At 40.1% G+C, this 22076-nt stretch overlaps 2 non-coding genes across 2 annotated transcripts; one reads left to right on the top strand and one right to left on the bottom strand.

The window, feature by feature from the left end:
- Positions 1-2378: 2378 nt before the first annotated feature.
- On the bottom strand, positions 2379-2482 carry LOC130937461 (small nucleolar RNA R71). Its single transcript, XR_009068681.1, has one exon. It is a non-coding gene; the product is annotated as a small nucleolar RNA R71 (small nucleolar RNA).
- A 17159-nt stretch (positions 2483-19641) lies between these two features.
- Positions 19642-19749, top strand: LOC130938252 (small nucleolar RNA R71). The gene has a single exon (XR_009069424.1). It is a non-coding gene; the product is annotated as a small nucleolar RNA R71 (small nucleolar RNA).
- Positions 19750-22076: the final 2327 nt, after the last annotated feature.

Raw genomic sequence — 22076 nt, 5'->3', positions numbered from 1 at the left:
CAGAGCATAGGAACATTTTCACTGAGAGGATGGGAGGTAGCCACTGACAACGGTGAAACCCTACATAAGCTTGCCATGGAAAGGAGTAAGAAGGATTGGATGAAGACAGTAGGAAAGCAGAGAGACGGAAGGGAAGGCATCTTCATACGCTTATCTGAAGTTCCTACCAATAAATTACATAAGTACCTCTATCTTTATCTTTATGCTTTATTCGTATATCACTATACCCATTTGAGTCTGCCTGACTAAGATTTACAAGGTGACCATAGCTTGCTTCATACCAACAATCTCCGTGGGATCGACCCTTACTCACGTAAGGTATTACTTGGACGACCCAGTGCACTTGCTGGTTAGTTGTGCAAAGCTGTGTAGTGATCACAATTTTGCGCACCAAGTTTTTGGCGCCGTTGCCGGGGATTGTTTTGTGTATGGACAACTGACGGTTCATCTTGTTGCTTAGATTAGGTATTTTTTTTCTTCAGAGATCTTAAGAATGAATTCTAGTGTTTCATGATGATCTGTTGAAGTCTGGCTGGTTGTAAAGCCATGTCTAATCTTATTGGACCGAGGTTTCAACCTATCATCACAAGAGCTTGTTGATTTCTATCAATCTTGCTATTGGAGCAATGATCTGCTAAGGCTTGGCTGGCCATTGGCCATGTCTAGTGTTTTGGACCGAAGCTTTCTTTGAAAGCTTGGCTGGCTGTGAAGCCATGTCTAATTCCTGGACCGGAGTCTTAGACTAACACTGCAATGATTCCTGGAATCCAAATTGAGAATTTTGAAACTTTTATTTTCTATTTCCATACAATTTTCGAAAAAAGCACAAAAAAATTTCAAAATCATAAAAACCAAAAATATTTTATGTTTTTTGTTTAAGTCTAGTGTCTAATTTTAAGTTTGGTGTCTTGCATGCATTGTTTATTTGATCTTAGTTCTATTTTCAAGTCAATAGTACAGGGAACTGAAGATTCAGAACATGCAGCAGAGGAATTACACAGAAAAAGCTGGGCGTTCAAAACGCCCAGTGAAGAAGGACAGATTGGCGTTTAAACGCCAGCCAGGGTACCTGGTTGGGCGTTTAACGCCTAAAAAGGTAGCATTTTGGGCGTTAAACGCCATAATGGATACCATTCTGGGCGTTTAACGCCAGGATGGCACAAGGGGGAGGATTTTGTTTTCAAATCAATTTTTTTTCAAGTTTTCAAAGTTTTTCAAAATCAAATCTTTTTCAAATCATATCTTTTCAATCAAATGTTTTCAAAATCAATTTCTTTCCTTTTTCAAAGATACTTGCTAACAATTAATGATTTGATTGAACATTTCAAGTATGTTGCCTTTTCTGTTGAGAAAGGTTTAATGTTTGAATCATATCTTTTCTTGATAGCCAAGTTTTTAATTTTAAAAATCAAATCTTTTTAAACTTGTTTTCAAATCATATCTTCTCAATCACATTTTTTTAAAAATCAATCATATCTTCTTAACCTCATCTTTTTCAAAATAGCTTTCAATCAAATCTTTTTGACTTCTAATTTCAAAATCTTTTTCAAAAATCACTTGATTTCTTTCCCACTCTTATTTTCGAAAATTAATTAGTGTTTTTCAAAATGTTTTCAATTTCTTTAACTTAATTTTCGAAAATTCTCTTCCCCTCTTCCTACATCCTTCTATTTATGGAGTACCACTCCTTCTCAATGCACAATTCGAACTCTCTCTGATTAAGTTCGAATTCTTCTACCTCTTTCTTCTATTTTTTTTTGTTCTTCTGACACCTCAAGGAATCTCTATACTGTAACATAGAGGATTCTACATTTTCTTGTTCTCTTCTCTTTCATATGAGCAGGAGCAGAGACAAAGGCATTCTTGTTGAAGCTGACCCTGAACCTGAAAGGACCTTGAAGCGAAAGCTAAGAGAAGCTAAGGCACAATTCTCTATAGAGGACCTAACAGAAATCTTCAAAGAAGAAGAAGACATGGCAGCCGAAAACAACAACAATGCAAACAATGCAAGGAAGGTGCTGGGTGACTTTACTGCACCTACTCCCGATTTCTATGGGAGAAGCATCTCTATCCCTGCCATTGGAGCAAACAACTTTGAGCTTAAGCCTCAATTAGTTTCTCTAATGCAACAGAATTGCAAGTTTCATGGACATCCATTGGAAGATCCTCATCAGTTTTTAGCTGAATTCTTGCAAATCTGTGACACTGTCAAGACTAATGGGGTTGACCCTGAGGTCTACAGACTTATGCTATTCCCTTTTGCTGTAAGAGACAGAGCTAGGACATGGTTGGACTCACAACCTAAAGGAAGCCTGGACTCATGGGAAAAGCTAGTCAATGCCTTCTCGGCAAAGTTCTTTCCACCTCAAAAATTGAGTAAGCTTAGAGTGGAAGTCCAAACCTTTAGACAGAAGGATGGAGAATCCCTCTATGAAGCTTGGGAAAGATACAAACAATTGATCAGAAAATGTCCATCTGACATGCTTTCTGAATGGAGCATCATAGGTATTTTCTATGATGGTCTCTCTGAACTATCCAAGATGTCTTTGGATAGCTCTGCTGCAGGATCTCTTCATTTGAAGAAGATGCCTACAGAAGCTCAAGAGCTAATTGAAATGGTTGCAAATAACCAATTCATGTACACTTCTGAAAGGAATCCTGTGAACAATGGGACAAATCAGAAGAAAGGAGTTCTTGAGATTGATGCTCTGAATGCCATTCTGGCTCAGAACAAGATATTGACTCAACAAGTCAATTTGATTTCTCAAAGTCTGTCTGGAATGCAAAATGCACCAAGCAGTACTAAGGATGCTTCATCTGAGGAAGAAGCTTATGATCCTGAGAACCCTTCAATGGAAGAGGTGAATTACCTAGGAGAACCCTATGGAAACACCTATAATTCTTCATGGAGAAATCACCCAAATTTCTCATGGAAGAATCAAGAGAGACCTCAACAAGGTCCCAACAACAATAATGGTGGAAGAAACAGGTTTAGCAATGGCAAGCCTTTTCCATCATTTTCTCAGCAACAGACAGAGAGCTCTAAGCAGAACACCTCTGACTTAGCAACCAAGGTCTCTGATCTAATCAAAACCACTCAAAGTTTCATGACTGAAACACGGTCCTCCATTAGGAATTTGGAGGCACAAGTGGGACAGCTGAGCAAGAAAGTTACTGAACTCCCTCCTAGTACTCTCCCAAGCAATACAGAAGAAAATCCAAAAGGAGAGTGCAAGGCCATCAACATGGCCGAATTTGGAGAGGAAGGAGAGGAAGTGAACGCCACTGAGGAAGACCTCAGTGGGCGTGCACTGACCTCCAATGAGTTCCCCAAAGAGGAACCATGGGAATCTGAGGCTCAAAATGAGACCATAGAGATTCCATTGGACTTACTTCTGCCTTTCATGAGCTCTGATGAGTATTCTTCCTCTGAAGAGGATGAGTATGTCACTGAAGAGCAAGTTGCTAAATACCTTGGAGCAATCATGAAGCTAAATAACAAGTTATTTGGAAATGAGACTTGGGAGAATGAACCTCCTTTGCTCACCAAAGAACTGGATGACTTGTCTAGGCAGAAATTACCTCAAAAGAGACAAGATCCTGGGAAGTTTTTAATACCTTGTACCATAGGCAACATGACCTTCAAGAAGGCTCTGTGTGACTTAGGGTCAAGTGTAAACCTCATGCCTCTCTCTGTAATGGAGAAGCTAGGGATCTTTGAGGTGCAAGCTGCAAGAATCTCACTGGAGATGGCAGACAACTCAAGAAAACAAGCTCATGGACTTGTAGAGAATGTTTTGGTAAAAGTTGAAGACCATTACATCCCTACTGATTTCATAGTCCTAGAGACTGGGAAGTGCATGGATGAATCCATCATCCTTGGCAGACCCTTCCTAGCCACAGCAAAGGCTGTGATTGATGTTGATGGAGGTGAACTGATCATTCAAGTGAATGAAGAATCCTTTGTGTTTAAGGCTCAAGGATATCCCTCTGTCACCATGGAGAGGAAGCATGAAGAGCTTCTCTCAATTCAGAGTCAAACAGAGCCCCCACAGTCAAACTCTAAGTTTGGTGTTGGGAGGCCACAACCAAACTCTAAGTTTGGTGTTGAACCCCCACATTCAAACTCTAAGTTTGGTGTTGGGAGGTTCCAACATTGCTCTGAGTATCTGTGAGGCTCCATGAGAGCCCTCTGTCAAGCTACTGACATTAAAGAAGCGCTTGTTGGGAGGCAACCCAATGATTATATTTCATCTATTTTTCTTTGTTATTTTATGTTTTTTGTAGGTTGATGATCATAAGAAGACAAAAAATCAATTGAAAAAGCAAAAACAAAATGAAAAACAGGAAGAAAAAATAGCACACCCTCGAGGAAGAACCCATTGGCGTTTAAACGCCAGTGAGGCTAGCAATTGGGCGTTTAACGCCCAGTCTGGCACCATTCTGGGCGTTTAACGCCAGAAAGGGGCACCAGACTGGCGTTAAACGCCAGAAAAGGGCAAGAACCTGGCGTTAAACGCCAGGAATGGGCACCAGCCCGGCGTTTAACGCCATAAATGGCTCAAAACGTGATTTTGAATGCCATTTAGTGCAGGGATGACTTTTCCTTGACACCACAGGATCTGTGGACCCCACAGGACCCCCACCAACCCCACCACCACCCTCTCTCTTCTTCACCCATTCACCAATCACCTCAATACCTCTTCCCCAAAAACCCTTCACCTATCAAATCCCTTCTTTCTCTTCACCACTCACATCCATCCTTCATAAAACCCCACCAACCTCACCCTTCAAATTCAAACCACTTTCCCTCCCAAACCCACCCATAATGGCCGAACCCCATCTCCCCCCTCTCCTATATAAACCCTTCTTCACCCCTTCATTTTCACACAACCTAAAACACCACTTCTCCCTCTCTTTGGCCGAATACATAAGCCACTCCCTTCTTCCTCATTTCTTCTTCTTCTACTCTCTTCTTTCTTCTTTTGCTCGAGGACGAGCAAATCTTTTAAGTTTGGTGTGGTAAAAGCATTGCTTTTTGTTTTTCCATAACCATTTATGGCATCCAAGGCCGGAGAAACCTCTAGAAAGAGGAAAGGGAAGGCAAAAGCTTCCACCTCCGAGTCATGGGAGATGGATAGATTCATCTCAAGGGTGCATCAAGACCACTTCTATGAAGTTGTGGCCTTGAAGAAGGTGATCCCCGAGGTCCCCTTTTCACTCAAAAAGGGTGAATATCCAGAGATCCGGCATGAGATCCGAAGAAGAGGTTGGGAAGTGCTTACCAACCCCATTCAACAAGTCGGAATCTTGATGGTTCAAGAGTTCTATGCCAATGCATGGATCACCAAGAACCATGATCAAAGTTTGAACCCGGATCCAAAGAATTATCTTACAATGGTTCGGGGGAAATACTTGGATTTTAGTCCGGAAAGTGTAAGGTTGGCATTCAATTTACCCATGATCCAAGGAGATGAACATCCTTACACTAGAAGGGTCAACTTTGATCAAAGGTTGGACCAAGTCTTCGTAGTCATATGTGAAGAGGGCGCCCAATGGAAGAGAGATTCAAGAGGGAAGCCGGTTCAATTGAGAAGGCATGACCTCAAACCCGTGGCTAGAGGATGGTTGGAGTTCATCCAACGCTCAATCATTCCCACTAGCAACCGGTCCGAAGTTACTCTAGACCGGGCCATCATGATTCATAGCATCATGATTGAAGAAGAAGTGGAAGTTCATGAGGTTATAGCCCAAGAACTTTATAAGGTGGCGGACAAGTCCTCTACCTTAGCAAGGTTAGCCTTTCCTCATCTCATTTGTCACCTCTGTTATTCAGTTGGAGTTGACATAGAGGGAGACATCCCCATTGATGAGGATAAGCCCATCACTAAGAAAAGGATGGAGCACACAAGAGACCCCACTCATCATGAGATCCCTGAGATGCCCCAAGGGATGCACTTTCCTCCACAAGGCTATTGGGAGCAACTGAACACCTCCCTAGGAGAACTAAGTTCCAACATGGGACAACTAAGGGTGGAGCATCAAGAACACTCCATCATCCTCCATGAAATTAGAGAAGATCAAAGAATCATGAGAGAAGAGCAACAAAGACAAGGAAGAGACATTGAGGAGCTCAAGCACTCCATAAGACCTTCAAGAGGAAGAACAAGCCGCCATCACTAAGGTGGACCCGTTCTTTAATCTCCTTGTTCTTTATTTTTCTTGTTTTTTTCGAAATCTTCATGCTTATGTTATCTATGTTTGTGTCTTATGATCATTAGTGTCTTAGTGTCTATGCCTTAAAGTTATGAATGTCCTATGAATCCATCACCTTTCTTAAAAATTGTTCTTAATTGAAAAAGAAAAGAATTGCATGAATTTTGAATTTTACAACAGTTTAATTATTTTGATGTGGTGGCAACACTTTTGTTCTCTGAATGTATGCTTAAACAGTGCATATGTCTTTTGAATTTGTGGTTCATGAATGTTGGCTCTTGAAAGAATGATGAAAAAGGAGACATGTTACTGAGAATCTGAAAAATCATAAAAATGATTCTTGAAGCAAGAAAAAGCAGTGAATACAAAAAAAAAAGAAAGAGAAGACAAGCAAAAAAAAAAAAACGAAAAAAAAAGAGAGAAAAAGAAAGAGAAAGAAAGAAATAAAGTTGTGATCCAAGGCAATAAGAGTGTGCTTAAGAACCCTGGACACCTCTAATTGGGGACTCTAGCAAAGCTGAGTCACAATCTGAAAAGGTTCACCCAATTATGTGTCTGTGGCATGTATGTATCCGGTGGTAATACTGGAAGACAGAGTGCTTTGGGCCACGGCCAAGACTCAAAAAAAGTAGCTGTGTTCAAGAATCATCATACTTAACTAGGAGAATCAATAACACTATCTGGATTCTGAGTTCCTAAAGAAGCCAATCATTCTGAATTTCAAAGGATAGAGTGAGATGCCAAAACTATTCAGAGGCAAAAAGCTAAAAGCCCCGCTCATCTAATTAATACTGATCTTCATAGATGTTTTTGGAGTTCATTGCATATTCTCTTCTTTTTATCCTATTTGATCTTCAGTTGCTTGGGGACAAGCAACAATTTAAGTTTGGTGTTGTGATGAGCGGATAATTTGTACCCTTTTTGGCATTGTTTTTAGTATGTTTTTAGTATCTTTTAGTTAGTTTTTATTATATTTTTATTAGTTTTTAGTTAAAATTCACTTTTCTGGACTTTAATATGAGTTTGTGTGTTTTTCTGTGATTTCAGGTATTTTCTAGCTGAAATTGAGGGATCTGAGCAAAAATCTGATCCAGAGACTCAAAAGGACTGCAGATGCTGTTGGACTCTGACCTCCCTTCACTCAAAGTGGATTTTCTGGAGCTACAGAAACCCAATTGGCGCGCTCTCAACGGCGTTGGAAAGTAGACATCCTGGGCTTTCCAGCAATATATGATAGTCCATACTTTGCCCAAGATTTGATGGCCCAAACCGGCGTTCAAAGTCACCTACAGAAATTCCAGCGTTAAACGCCGGAACTGGCACCTAAATGGGAGTTAAACGCCCAAAATGGCACCAAAGCTGGCGTTTAACTCCAAGAGGAGTCTCTACACGAAAATGCTTCATTTGCTCAGCCCAAGCACACACCAAGTGGGCCCGGAAGTGGATTTTTATGTCATTTACTCATCTCTGTACACCCTAGGCTACTAGTTTTCTATAAGTAGGACCTTTTGCTATTGTATTAGACATCTTTTGATCATGCTTTGATGATTAAACCCTCTTTGGGGGAGGCTGGCCATTCGGCCATGCCTAGACCTTGTTCTTATGTATTTTCAACGGTGGAGTTTCTACACACCATAGATTAAGGTGTGGAGCTCTGCTGTACCTCGAGTATTAATGCAATTACTATTGTTCTTCTATTCAATTTCGCTTGTTCTTTGTCCAAGATATCACTTGTTCTTCAACTTGATGAATGTGATGATCCGTGACACTCATCATCATTCTCACTTATGAACAAGGTGACTGACAACCACTTTTGTTCTACAAGCAATCAAGGCTCTAGTGAATATCTCTTGGATTCCTGATACACGATGCATGGTTGATCGCCTGACAACCGAGTGCTCGCCTGACAAACGAGCCAGCCATTCCGTGAGATCAGAGTCTTCGTGGTATAGGCAAGAACTGATGGCGGCATTCAAGAGAATCCGGAAGGTCTAACCTTGTCTGTGGTATTCTGAGTAGGATTCAATGATTGAATGACTGTGACGTGCTTCAAACTCCTAGCAGGCGGGGCGTTAGTGACAGACGCAAAAGAATCAATGGATTCTATTCCGGCCTGACCGAGAACCGATAGCTGATTAGCCATATGCTGTGACAGAGCATAGGAACATTTTCACTGAGAGGATGGGAGGTAGCCACTGACAACGGTGAAACCCTACATAAGCTTGCCATGGAAAGGAGTAAGAAGGATTGGATGAAGACAGTAGGAAAGCAGAGAGACGGAAGGGAAGGCATCTTCATACGCTTATCTGAAGTTCCTACCAATAAATTACATAAGTACCTCTATCTTTATCTTTATGCTTTATTCGTATATCACTATACCCATTTGAGTTTGCCTGACTAAGATTTACAAGGTGACCATAGCTTGCTTCATACCAACAATCTCCGTGGGATCGACCCTTACTCACGTAAGGTATTACTTGGACGACCCAGTGCACTTGCTGGTTAGTTGTGCAAAGTTGTGTAGTGATCACAATTTCGCGCACCAATACACACCACCACCTTACCAAGAAGAACCACTTTCCTATAATGAACCCTTTCTCCAAGACAATGAACCCTCTTATCCACTCTAATCCTCAATGGATGAAATTCTTAGCCTTATACTTCAAGGGCAAGGAGAAATGCAAAGGGAGACACTAGAATTTATGACTACCTTGGCCAAGGTAGTAAGCATTTTAGCCTCCCAATGCTTGAGCACTCAAAGCACTCCCATGGTCACATGTGGAGAATCAATTAAAGAGCATAGCATGAAGGAGAGATTGGAAACTCCGGTGGAAAATGAGGAATGCCACTTTGTATTAGAACAATTGGAGAAGCCTATGATTATTGAAGAAAAGGAAGAGGTGGTTGAAGACTTAGGAGATGCGGAACTTCCATGGGAAGCCAAAATCAAAGAAAATCCCTCCAAGAAGAGTAAAGTTGATGTTGAGGAGGAATGTGCACAACCTCCGAGGCATATTCTATATGAAGACTTGGAGAGAATGAAGCAAGAATTGAGTTCCCTTGGTGATGAAGATCATGCATCCAATCTTCTTGGTGAAGAATCCATTGAATTTGAAGAACCTTCTCCCAATGAATTTAAAAGTGATGTGGAGGTAGATTTCTCTCAACCTCCCATTTATGACTTGAGTAATGGAGAAGAGTTAGATGAAGTTGATGAACAAAGGATTGAGAATGAAGAAGTTTATGAAGAGGTGGAGATTGACAAAGAAGGAAACAAGGGAGTAGAGCTTGCAAGCACATTGGAGATACCTCCCCCCAAGCCACCACCATCCATTCTCTCATTCAAGTGGGTAAATTCCTTATACTTAAGCTTTATTATTCCCCTTGAATATGGTTTGCTTGAGACGGATGGTCAACTTAGAAAAATTAGTGGCTTTAAGAGTAAAAAGGAGATGGTTAGTGGTTGGAAGCATCATTCTAGGTTCATTATGGTCACATGTCCAAAGCTTGATAGCAAAGGTTGGTGTACAACTAGAGTACATGGGTCTAGAAGGATGTTTGGTCACTTTGTTGAGAATTCACCTTGCTCACCACCCACATGGATTAATGATAATCAACTTGGAGATGGGTGTGAAGACAAAATATGGGATCCGGGAACACATGAGGATCAACATTGGGAGCCCATGGTTTGTGAAGAACTCCATCAAAGCTTGGAGATATTAATCTTGAATGATGGAGCTTATTGGAAGTCCAAGCATTGGTGGGAGTTCCAAGATGAATACAAACACAAGCCACCTTGATGAGGAGCTCCCCATAAGTCCAACTTAAGGACAATAAACAAAAGTGCTAGGTGGGAGACACCCCACCATGGTAAAATCCTTTCTTTTTCTCTTTTGTACATATTGGTAGAACTAGTTTAATTTCATGTTTAGATTAGTTGGTTGAGTTTAATTAGTATTTTATCATGTTAAATAAGGTTTTAGGGTGTTTTGGTAGTTGCTTGGAGGTTTAGAATGCTTGGATTGGTGCAAAAACATAGAGAAGAATTTAAAAAAAAAGAAAAGAAAAAACAAAACACCATCCATGCGTACGCGCATTGCACGCGTACGCGTGCATCAAGCATTTTCGCCTACCCACGCGGCCGCGCACATAACGCGTACGCGTGGATTGAGAAGTTCCACATTCCATACATTTTTCAGAGAGTTATGCCTACGCCACGCCAACGTTGTGCTTTTGGCACAACACCACTTGCGCGCACGCGCACATGACGCGTACGCGCCACTCTCGAAATAAGCCATCGACGCGCGCACGCCATGCGCGCGTACGCGCGGATTTCCTTCCTTCACCACAATTCTTTTCTTATCCTCTTTCCATTTCTTTCCTTCTCCTCTCTTCTTCCCTTCTCCTACCCCTCATCCAACACCTCCAAACACCATTGATAACCATTTATTTTAGTTAGTTAATTAGTTAGTTGGTTAGTCGATTAGTCAGCTTTAGTTTAGTTTTCATTTCATTTTCTCTTTTTTATTATAAGTGTTGGATTATTGACTTTGTTTACTATACATTGCTGCCCCTTATTGCCTAAATGCTATTTTAGCATGAATGATTTTAGATAATCTTTGTTGGATTCTATGATTGAGGTTATATTTTGCTACTTGGTTTTGAGTTTTTCATGCTTACCTTTTTAGAATACCAAGTGATGAGAATTACCTTCGAACTTGTAACTCTTTTTGAATTACATGATTTGGCCACCATGTGATTTGAGCCTTATTTTGTAATTAGGCAACTTCTTGATGGATTATGTTGTGCATTTACCTTAATGCATTGTATTTCATGATCATATGCATCTATAGGCTTAGCTTGAATGCTTTCATGCTTCTTTAATATTTGTTTTACTTTACAAGTTCACTTAGAGCATCTCAAGCATAATAGAATGAGTAAAGTGCATGCTTCTTTTGTGACATAGTTTTTATGCTAATGTGTGTTCTAAACTGCGCAATTTAGAATTCACACACCTAATATTTCTTAATGTCATACTAATTCACTCACTCAATTCTAGTGATTTACCTCACTCCAACAATGTATGCTTCCTTGCTTTTGTATTGTCTCATCTTATGGTGTTATATTTTTGTCTTTCATGATGAATGCACCACAAGCAATAACGAAAGCGGAAGAAAGAACACGTAGCAATCCGGAGAGTCGCCGTACCCCCTTGCTCATCTTTGAGTGCACCGAGGACGGTGCAAACTTTTAAGTGTGGGGAGGTCGTCCGACGTTCGGCGATTTTGGGTGACAAGTTTCTAATTCCAACACTTTTGCATTTCATTCTAGGATTTTAGGATTTTTACTTGCATTTTAGGATTTTTACTTGCATTTTCTTATTTTTGCATATATATACACAATAAACTTAGCCAAAATAATGAAATTTTTCAAGATTTCTATCTATAGGGCACCAATTGATTTGAGTGAAAACCTTTCATAGAACTTGCTTGAATCATATATATTGTGGAACATGAATTTATGAGCTAAGAACACAAACAAGAGAGTCTTGAGACTATTGATGTGATTACAATTTATAACCACTTATTTTCCTTCTTGTGCGCATTATTCTCTTCCTATGATTGTAATATTTGGATTGTTTGATTCTTTATGTCCATTATTTTGTGTATTCATGCATTTATATGATTGAGGCCATCATTTCATTTAACTCACTTACCCAAATAGCCTTACCTTTTATCTTCCATTGTTAGCTAACTTTGAGCCTACTATTAACCCACTTGTTCTTAATTTTAGCACATTACAAGCCTTAAAGCGAAAAACAATAAATGTCCTTAATTTGGATCTTTGATTTGCTTAGGCTAGTGTGTGTGAGTATCATTTAAGTGTGGGAATCTTGGGACATTGGGTGAATAAAAGGGTAGTTTTGTATTGTTATTGAAAATATTGGGAATTGGGTACATACTCATGTATTGATCAAATGTAAAACCTTATGCATTAAGGTTCTTGTATATAGAAAGAAAAAAAATGAGAAAAACAAAAGAAAAAGAAAAGAAAAATAATATGGAAAAGAAAAAAATAGAAAAAAAAGAAGAAAAATAATAAAAAGGGGGCAAAATGCTCCAAAGCGAAGCTCAATAAGATCAATGGATAAGTGTTGTGAAATGAAAAGGGATGCATGAGTATGTGAAAAAGTGAGTAGAATGGGTAGTTGGGTTAGAACTTAAATTGCATTGGTTGTCATAGGTTAGGTGGGAAATCTAGGTTAACCAAAGACTCAAATTTTAAGTCCACTTGACCAAATATGCATCCTACTTTGACCCTAGCCCCATTACAACCAAAGAAAAGACCTCATGATAGATGTATGCATGCATGAGATATATGTTGATTGTTAGAAGAAGAACAAATCTTAGAAAGCATGATTAGGAGAGAATTGAGAGAATCAACCCTAAACACTTGAGCGAATAGAGTGCAAATACATCCGGTGAGGGTTTGATGCTCAAATACATGTTTTCAACTATGATCATAATTCTCATGCAAGTTTGTAAAAATATTTAATAACTCAATTCAATTGTGGATTAGACTTGCTAGTCCTTAGCCCTTGTGCATATATGCTTCTTGGGAATTGATTTATTTTGACCAAGCAATTGCATTCATGTAGATAATTGCATATAGGTAGATTGCATTTAGTTAGTTCCCATTGAATAAATGCCATACCCTTACTTCACTCTTGGTTTAAGCATGATGACATGCTTGGTTTAAGTGTGGGGAGGTTGATAAACCCCGTTTTGACGATTTATCTTGTATTGATTTTAAGAGATTTTATGACCTTTTACCCACATTTATTCAATGAAATAGCATGGTTTTATAACTTCTCCCTTAATTGTGCTTAAGAGTGAAAACATGCTTTTTATGACTTAAAATAGCTAAATATAATTCTCCTTGATTCCATTAGATGCCTTGATATGTTTGTTAAGTGATTTAAGGTTTAGGAGACAAAGATTGGAACAAGAGGATGAAGAAAGAAGCATGAAAAGTTGGAGAACTCATGAAGAAATGAAAGAACCGGAAAGTTGTCAAGCCGACCTCTTCGCACTTAAATGACCATAACTTGAGCTACAGAGGTCCAAATGATGCGGTTTCAGTTGGGTTGGAAAGCTAACATTCAAGGCTTCGAAATGATATAAGATTTGTTATGGTTGAACCGCGCATGGTGACGCGTACGTGCATAGTACGCGCACTGGTGCGCGAAATTGTGAACAATACTTTTCACAACTCTCATAATCCCTGGTCATGAACTCCAAAAACTTGGTGGTTCAATTCCATGGCATTACACAACTTCGCACAACTAACCAGCAAGTGCACTGGGTCATCCAAGTAATACCTTACGTGAGTAAGGGTCGATCCCACGGAGATTGTTAGCATTGAAGCAAGCTATGGTCATCTTGTAAATCTTAGTTAGGCAAACTCAAATGTATATGATGATGAACGAAAATAACATAGAAGATAAAGATAGTGATACTTATGTATATCATTGGTGTAAGAGCTTCAGACAAGCGTATGAAGATGCCTTCCCTTCCGTCTCTCTGCTTTCCTACTGCCTTCATCCAATCCTTTCTTACTCCTTTCCATGGCAAGCTCGTGTAGGGTTTCACTGTTGTCAGCAGCTACCTCCCATCCGCGCAGTGAAAGCTAATGCACACACTCTGTCACAGTGCTGCCAATCACCGGTTTGGTTCCCTCCCCTACCGGAATAGAATCACTCTTTTGCGTCTGTCACTAACGCCCAGTAGGTTACAGGTTTGAAGCACGTCACAGTCATTCAATCATTGAATCCTACTCAGAATACCACAGACAAGGTTAGACCTTCCGGATTCTCTTGAATGCTGCCATCAGGTCCTGCCTATACCACGAAGACTCTGATCTCACGGAATGGTTGGCTCGTTTGTCAGGCGAGCACTCGGTTGTCAGGCGATCAACCATGCATCGTGCAATCGGGAATCCAAGAGATATTCACTAAGCCTCAGATGCTTGTAGAACAAGAATGGTTGTCAGTCACCTTGTTCATGGGTGAGAATGGTGATAGGCGTCAATCATCACCTTCATCATGTTGAAGAACAAGTGATATCTTGGATAAAGAACAAGCGGAATTGAATGGAAGAACAATAGTAATTGCATTAATACTCGAGGTACAGCAGAGCTCCACACCTTAATCTATGGTGTGTAGAAACTCCACCGTTGAAAATACATAAGAACAGGGTCTAGGCATGGCCGAATGGCCAGCCTCCCAAAGGTCTAAGATAGCATAAAACAAAGATAGCTACCAAAAGTCCTAGCTTTCTGCTCCCTAATACAATAGTAAAAGGTCCTACTTATAGAAAACTAGTACATAGATGAGTAAATGACATAAAAATCCACTTCCGGGCCCACTTGGTGTGTGTTTGGGCTGAGCAATGAAGAAATTTCGTGTAGAGACTCTCCTTGGAGTTAAACGCCAGCTTTAGTGCCAGTTTGGGCGTTTAACTCCCAATTAGGTGCCAGTTCCGGCGTTTAACGCTGGAATTTCTTGAGGTGACTTTGAACGCCGGTTTGGGCCATCAAATCTTGGGCAAAGTATGGACTATTATATATTGCTGGAAAGCCCAGGATGTCTACTTTCCAACGCCGTTGAGAGCGCGCCAATTGGGCTTCTGTAGCTCCAGTAAATCCACTTCGAGTGCAGGGAGGTCAGAATCCAACAGCATCTGCAGTCCTTTTTAGTCTCTGGATCAGATTTTTGCTCAGGTCCCTCAATTTCAGCCAGAAAATACCTGAAATCACAGAAAAACACACAAACTCATAGTAAAGTCCAGAAAAGTGAATTTTAACTAAAAACTAATAAAAATATACTAAAAACTAACTAGATCATACTAAAAATATACTAAAAACAATGCCAAAAAGTGTACAAATTATCCGCTCATCACAACACCAAACTTAAATTGTTGCTTGTCCCCAAGCAACTGAAAATCAAATAAGATAAAAAGAAGAGAATATGCAATGAACTCCAAAAACATCTATGAAGATCAGTATTAATTAGATGAGCGGGGCTTTTAACTTTTTGTCTCTGAATAGTTTTGGCATCTCACTCTATCCCTTGTAATTCAGAATGATTGGCTTCTTTAGGAACTCAGAATCCAGACAGTGTTAATGATTCTCCTAGTAAAGTATGATGATTCTTGAACATAGCTATTTATTGAGTCTTGGCTGTGGCCCAAAGCACTCTGTCTTCCAGTATTACCACCGGATACATACATGCCACAAACACATAATTGGGTGAACCTTTTCAGATTGTGACTCAGCTTTGCTAAAGTCCCCAATTAGAGGTGTCCAGGGTTCTTAAGCACACTCTTATTTGCCTTGGATCACAACTCTTATTCTTTCTTTTTTTTCTTTCTTTTTTTTTCGGTTTTTTTTTTCGTTTGCTTCCTTCTCTCTTTTTTTTTTTTTGCTTTTTCTTGCTTCAAGAATCATTTCTAATGATTTTTCAGATCCTCAGTAACATGTCTCCTTTTTCATCATTCTTTCAAGAGCCAACAATTTTAACATTCATGAACCACAAATTCAAAAGACATATGCACTGTTTAAGCATACATTCAGAAAACAACAAGTATTGCCACCACATCAAGATAATTAAACTATTATAAAATTCAGAATTCATGCAATTCTTTCCTTTTCAATTAAGCACATTTTTATTTAAGAGAGGTGATGGATTTATAGGGCATTCATAGCTTTAAGGCATAGACACTAAGACACTAATGATCACAAGACACAAACATGGATAACCATAAGCATAAAAATTGAAAAACAGAAGAATAAAGAACAAGGAAATCAAGGAACAGGTCCACCTTAGTGAAGGCGGCTCTTTCTTGCTCTTGAAGATCCTATGGAGTGCTTGAGCTCCTCAATGTCTCTTCCTTGTCTTTGTTGCTCCTCTCTCATGATTCTTTAATCTTCTCTAATTTCATGGAGGAGGATGGCATGTTCTTGGTGCTCCACCCTTTTCTTGGTGATGGGTTTGTCCTCATCAATGGGGGTATCTCCCTCTATGTCAACTCCAACTGAATAACAGAGGTGACAGATGAGGTGAGGAAAGGCTAACCTTGCCAAGGTGGAGGTCTTGTCCGCCACCTTATAGATTTCTTGGGCTATAACCTCATGAACCTCTATTTCTTCTCCAATCATGATGCTATGAATCATGATGGCCCGGTCTATGGTAACTTCGGACCGGTTGCTAGTGGGAATGATTGAGCATTGTATGAACTCTAACCATCCTCTAGCCACGGGCTTGAGGTCATGCCTTCTCAATTGAACCGGCTTTCCTCTTGAATCTTGCTTCCATTGTGCGCCCTCTTCACATATGGTTGTGAGGACTTGGTCCAACCTTTGATCAAAGTTGACCCTTCTAGTGTAAGGATGCTCATCTCCTTGCATCATAGGCAAATTGAACGCCACCCTCACACTCTCCGAACTAAAATCCAAGTATTTCCCCCGAACCATAGTGAGATAATTCTTTGGATTCGGGTTCACACTTTGGTCATGGTTCTTGGTGATCCATGCATTGGCATAGAACTCTTGAACCATCAAGATTCCGACTTGTTGAATGGGGTTGGTGAGTACTTCCCAACCTCTTCTTCGGATCTCATGGCGGATCTCCGGATATTCACCCTTTTTGAGTGAAAAGGGGACCTCGGGGATCACCTTCTTCAAGGCCACAACTTCATAGAAGTGGACTTGATGCACCCTTAAGAGGAATCTATCCATCTCCCATGACTCGGAGGTGGAAGCTTTTGCCTTCCCTTTCCTCTTTTTAGAGGTTTCTCCGTCCTTGGATGCCATAAATGGTTATGAAAAAGCAACGCTTTTACCACACCAAACTTAAAATGTTTGCTCGTCCTCGAGCAAAAGAAGAAAGAAGAGAGTAGAAGAAGAAGAAATGAGGAAGAGGGAGATGGTAGTGTGTTCGGCCAAGAAGGGTAAGAAAGGGTGTTTAGGTTGTGTGAAAATGAAGAGTTGAAGAAGGGTATTTATAGGAGAGAGGGGGGGTAATGGTTCGGCCATGGAGGGTGGGTTTGGGAGGGAAAGTGGTTTGAATTTGAAGGGTGAGGTTGGTGGGGATTTATGAAGGATGGATGTGAGTGGTGAAGAAAAAGATGGGATTTGATAGGTGATTGATGAATGGGGAAGAGGTATTGAGGTGATTGGTGAATGGGGGAAGAAGAGAGAGAGTGATGGTGGGGTCCTGTGGGGTCCACAGATCCTGTGGTGTCAAGGAAAAGTCATCCCTGCACCAAATGTTGCTCAAAATCACGTTTTGAGCTATTTCTGGCGTTAAACGCCGGGCTGGTGCCCATTCCTGGCGTTTAACGCCAGGTTGTTGCCCTTTACTGGCGTTTAATGCCAGTCTGGTGCCCCTTTCTGGCGTTAAACGCCCAGAATGGTGCCAGACTGGGCGTTAAACGCCCAACAGCTAGCATTACTGGCGTTTGAACGCCAGCTTCTTCTCCTCCAGGGTGTGCTGTTTTTCTTCCTGTTTTTCATTCTGTTTTTGCTTTTTTTCATTGTTTTTGTGACTTCTTATGATCATCAACCTACAAAAAAGATAAAATAACAAAAGAAAATAGATAATTATAAAACATTGGGTTGCCTCCCAACAAGCGCTTCTTTAATGTCATTAGCTTGACAGAGGACTCCCATAGAGCCTCAGAAACACTCAGAACCGTGTTGGAACCTCCCAACACCAAACTTAGAGTTTGAATGTGGGGGTTCAACACCAAACTTAGAGTTTGGTTGTGGCCTCCCAACACCAAACTTAGAGTTTGACTGTGGGGGCTCTGCTTGGCTCTGTTTTGAGAGAAGCTCTTCATGCTTCCTCTCCATGATGATAGAGGGATGTCCTTGGGCCTTAAACACCAAGGATTCTTCATTCACTTGAATGATCAACTCTCCTCTATCAACATCAATCACAGCCTTTGCTGTGGCTAGGAAGGGTCTGCCAAGGATGATGGATTCATCCATGCACTTCCCAGTCTCTAGGACTATGAAGTCAGTAGGGATGTAATGGTCCTCAATCTTCACCAAAACATTCTCTACAAGTCCATAAGCTTGTTTTCTTGAATTGTCTGCCATCTCTAATGAGATTCTTGCAGCTTGCACCTCAAGGATCCCTAATTTCTCCATTACAGAGAGGGGCATGAGGTTTACACTTGACCCTAAGTCACACAAGGCCTTCTTGAAGGTCATGGTGCCTATGGTACAAGGTATAGAAAACTTCCCAGGATCCTGCCTCTTTTGAGGCAGTTTCTGCCTAGACAAGTCATCCAGTTCTTTGGTGAGCAAGGGAGGTTCATCCTCCCAAGTCTCATTTCCAAATAACTTGTCATTCAGTTTCATGATTGCTCCAAGGTATTTAGCAACTTGCTCTTCAGTGACATACTCATCCTCTTCAGAGGATGAATACTCATCAGAGCTCATGAATGGCAGAAGTAAGTCCAATGGAATCTCTATGGTCTCATTCTGAGCCTCAGATTCCCATTGTTCCTCATTGGGGAACTCAGAGGAGATTGGTACACGCCCACTGAGGTCTTCCTCAGTGGCGTCCTCCTCCTCTCTTTCCTCTCCATATTCGGCCATGTCTATGGCTTTGCACTCTCCTTTTGGATTTTCTTCTGTATTACTTGGGAGAGTGCTAGGAGGGAGTTCAGTAACTTTCTTGCTCAGCTGACCCACTTGTCCTTCCAAATTTCTGATGGAGGACCTTGTTTCATTCATGAAACTTTGAGTGGTCTTTATTAGATCAGAGGCCATTGTTGCTAAGTCAGAAGTATTCTGCTTAGAACTCTCTGTCTGTTGCTGAGAGGATGATGGAAAAGGCTTGCCATTGCCAAACCTGTTTCTTCCACCATTATTGTTATTGAAACCTTGTTGAGGTCTCTCTTGATTCTTCCATGAGAAATTTGGGTGATTTCTCCATGAAGAATTATAGGTGTTTTCATAGGGTTCTCCTAGGTAATTCACCTCTTCCATTGAAGGGTTCTCAGGATCATAGGCTTCTTCCTCAGATGAAGCTTCCTTAGTACTGCTTGGTGCATTTTGCATTCCAGGCAGACTTTGAGAAATCAAATTGACTTGTTGAGTCAATATCTTGTTCTGAGCCAATATGGCATTCAGAGTGTCAGTCTCAAGAACTCCTTTCTTCTGACTAGTCCCATTGTTCACAGGATTCCTTTCAGAAGTGTACATGAATTGGTTGTTTGCAACCATTTCAATCAATTCTTGAGCTTCTGCAGGCGTCTTCTTCAGATGAAGAGATCCTCCAGCAGAGCTATCCAAAGACATCTTGGATAGTTCAGAGAGACCATCATAGAAAATACCTATGATGCTCCATTCAGAAAGCATGTCTGAAGGACATCTTCTGATTAATTGTTTGTATCTTTCCCAAGCTTCATAGAGGGATTCTCCATCCTTCTGTCTGAAGGTTTGGACTTCCACTCTAAGCTTACTCCATCTTTGTGGTGGAAAGAACTTTGCCAAGAAGGCATTGACTAGCTTTTCCCAAGAGTCCCGGCTTTCTTTAGGTTGAGAATCTAACCATATTCTAGCTCTGTCTCTTACAGTAAAAGGGAATAGCATCAGTGTATAGACCTCAGGGTTAACCCCATTAGTCTTGACTGTGTCACAGATTTGCAAGAATTCAGCTAAAAACTGATGAGGATCTTCCATTGGAAGTCCATGGAACTTGCAATTCTGTTGCATTAGAGAAACTAATTGAGGCTTAAGCTCAAAGTTGTTTGCTCCAATGGCAGGGATAGAGATGCTTCTCCCATAGAAATCAGGAGTAGGTGCAGTGAAGTCACCCAGCACCTTCCTTGCATTGTTGGCATTGTTGTTGTTTTCGGCTGCCATGTGTTCTTCTTCCTTGAAGAATTCGGTCAGGTCCTCTAAAGAGAGTTGTGCCTTGGCTTCTCTTAGCTTTCTCTTCAAGGTTCTCTCGGGTTCAGGGTCAGCTTCAACAAGAATGCCTTTGTCTCTGCTCCTGCTCATATGAAAGAGAAGAGAAAAAGAAAATGTGGAATCCTCTATGTCACAGTATAGAGATTCCTTGAAATGTCAGAGGAAAAGAGAAATAGAAAGAAGAAGGAGAAGAAGAATTCGAACTTTAGTTAGATAAGGTTCGAATTATGCATTTAGAAGGAGTGGTACTCCATAAATAGAAGGATGTGGGAAGGAGGGAAGAGAATTTTCGAAAATTCATTTAAAAGATTTTGAAAACATTTTGAAAATTTGATTGATAATTTTCGAAAATTAAAAGTGAAAAAGAAATCAAGTGATTTTTGAAAAAGATTTTGAAATTAGAAATTAAAAAGATTTGATTGAAAACTATTTTGAAAAAGATGTGGTTAAAAAGATTTAATTGAAAAGTTATGGTTTTAAAAAGATGTGATTGAGAAGATATGATTTGAAAACAATTTTAAAAGATATGATTTGAAAACAATTTGAAAAGATATGATTTTAAAAAATTAATGACTTGCCTAACAAGAAAAGATATGATTCAAACATAAAACCTTTCTTAATAAAAAAGGCAAAAAATGTTCAATCAAATCATTAATTGTTAGTAAGTATCTTTGAAAAAGGCAAGAAATTGATTTTAAAAACATTTGATTGAAAAGATATGATTTGAAAAAGATTTGATTTTGAAAAACTTTGAAAACTTGAAAAAAATTGATTTTGAAAACAAAATCTTCCCCCTAGCACCATCCTGGCGTTAAACGCCCAGAATGGTATACATTATGGCGTTTAACGCCCAAAATGCTACCTCTTTGGGCGTTAAACGCCCAACCAGGTGCCCTGGCTGGCGTTTAAACGCCAGTCTGCCTTCTTCACTGGGCATTTTTGAATGCTCAGCTTTTTCTGTATAATTCCTCTGCAGTATGTTCTGAATCTTCAATTCTTTGTATCATTGACTTGAAAAGACACAAATTAAAAATATTTTTGGATTTTCAATAATCAAAATGCAAAAGGAATCAATTAACAATGCATGCAAGACACCAAACTTAGCAGTTTGTATACTACTGACACTAACAATATGAGAATGCATATGAGACACACAAAATACTTCAAGTCAATAGAATTCAAAGATTAGAACACAAAAATCATCAAGAATTACTTGAGGATCCTTAAGACACATGAATGAATGCATGCAATTGACACTAAACTTAAGATGAGACACTAGACTTAAGCAGGAAACATCAAATATTTTTGGTTTTTATGATTTTGTAAATTTTTCTGTGTTTTTCGAAAATTAAGTGGGAAAAGGTATCAAAATCCTTGATGAGAATTCCAGGAATCAGTGCAATGCTAGTCTAAGACTCCGGCCCAGGAATTAGACATGGCTTCACAGCCAGCCAAGCTTTCAAGGAAAGCTTCGGTCCAAAACACTAGACATGACCAAAGGTCAGCCAAATCTTAGCAGATCACTGCTCCAAGAGCAAAATTGATGAGAATCAACAAGCTCTTGTGGTGATAAGTTGAAACCTCGGTCCAATCAGATTAGACATGGCTTCTCAGCCAGCCAGATTTCAACAAATCATCATGAAACTCTAGAATTCATCTTCAAGAATTTCGAAAAAATAAATACCTAATCTAAGCAACAAGATGAACCGTCAGTTGTCCAAACTAGAACAATCCCAGGCATTGTTACCAAAAGCTTGCTCAAAACTTGAACAATCCCCGGCAACGGCGCCAAAAACTTGGTAGCGCGGAATTGTGAACAATACTTTTCACAACTCTCATAATCCCTGGTCATGAACTCCAAAAACTTGGTGGTT

Source organism: Arachis stenosperma, chromosome 6 (assembly GCF_014773155.1).
Source record: "Arachis stenosperma cultivar V10309 chromosome 6, arast.V10309.gnm1.PFL2, whole genome shotgun sequence".
Classification (NCBI taxonomy): Eukaryota; Viridiplantae; Streptophyta; class Magnoliopsida; order Fabales; family Fabaceae; genus Arachis; species Arachis stenosperma.
The sequence above is the reverse complement of the archived record's forward strand: the minus strand, read 5'-3'. Positions and strand labels throughout refer to the sequence as shown.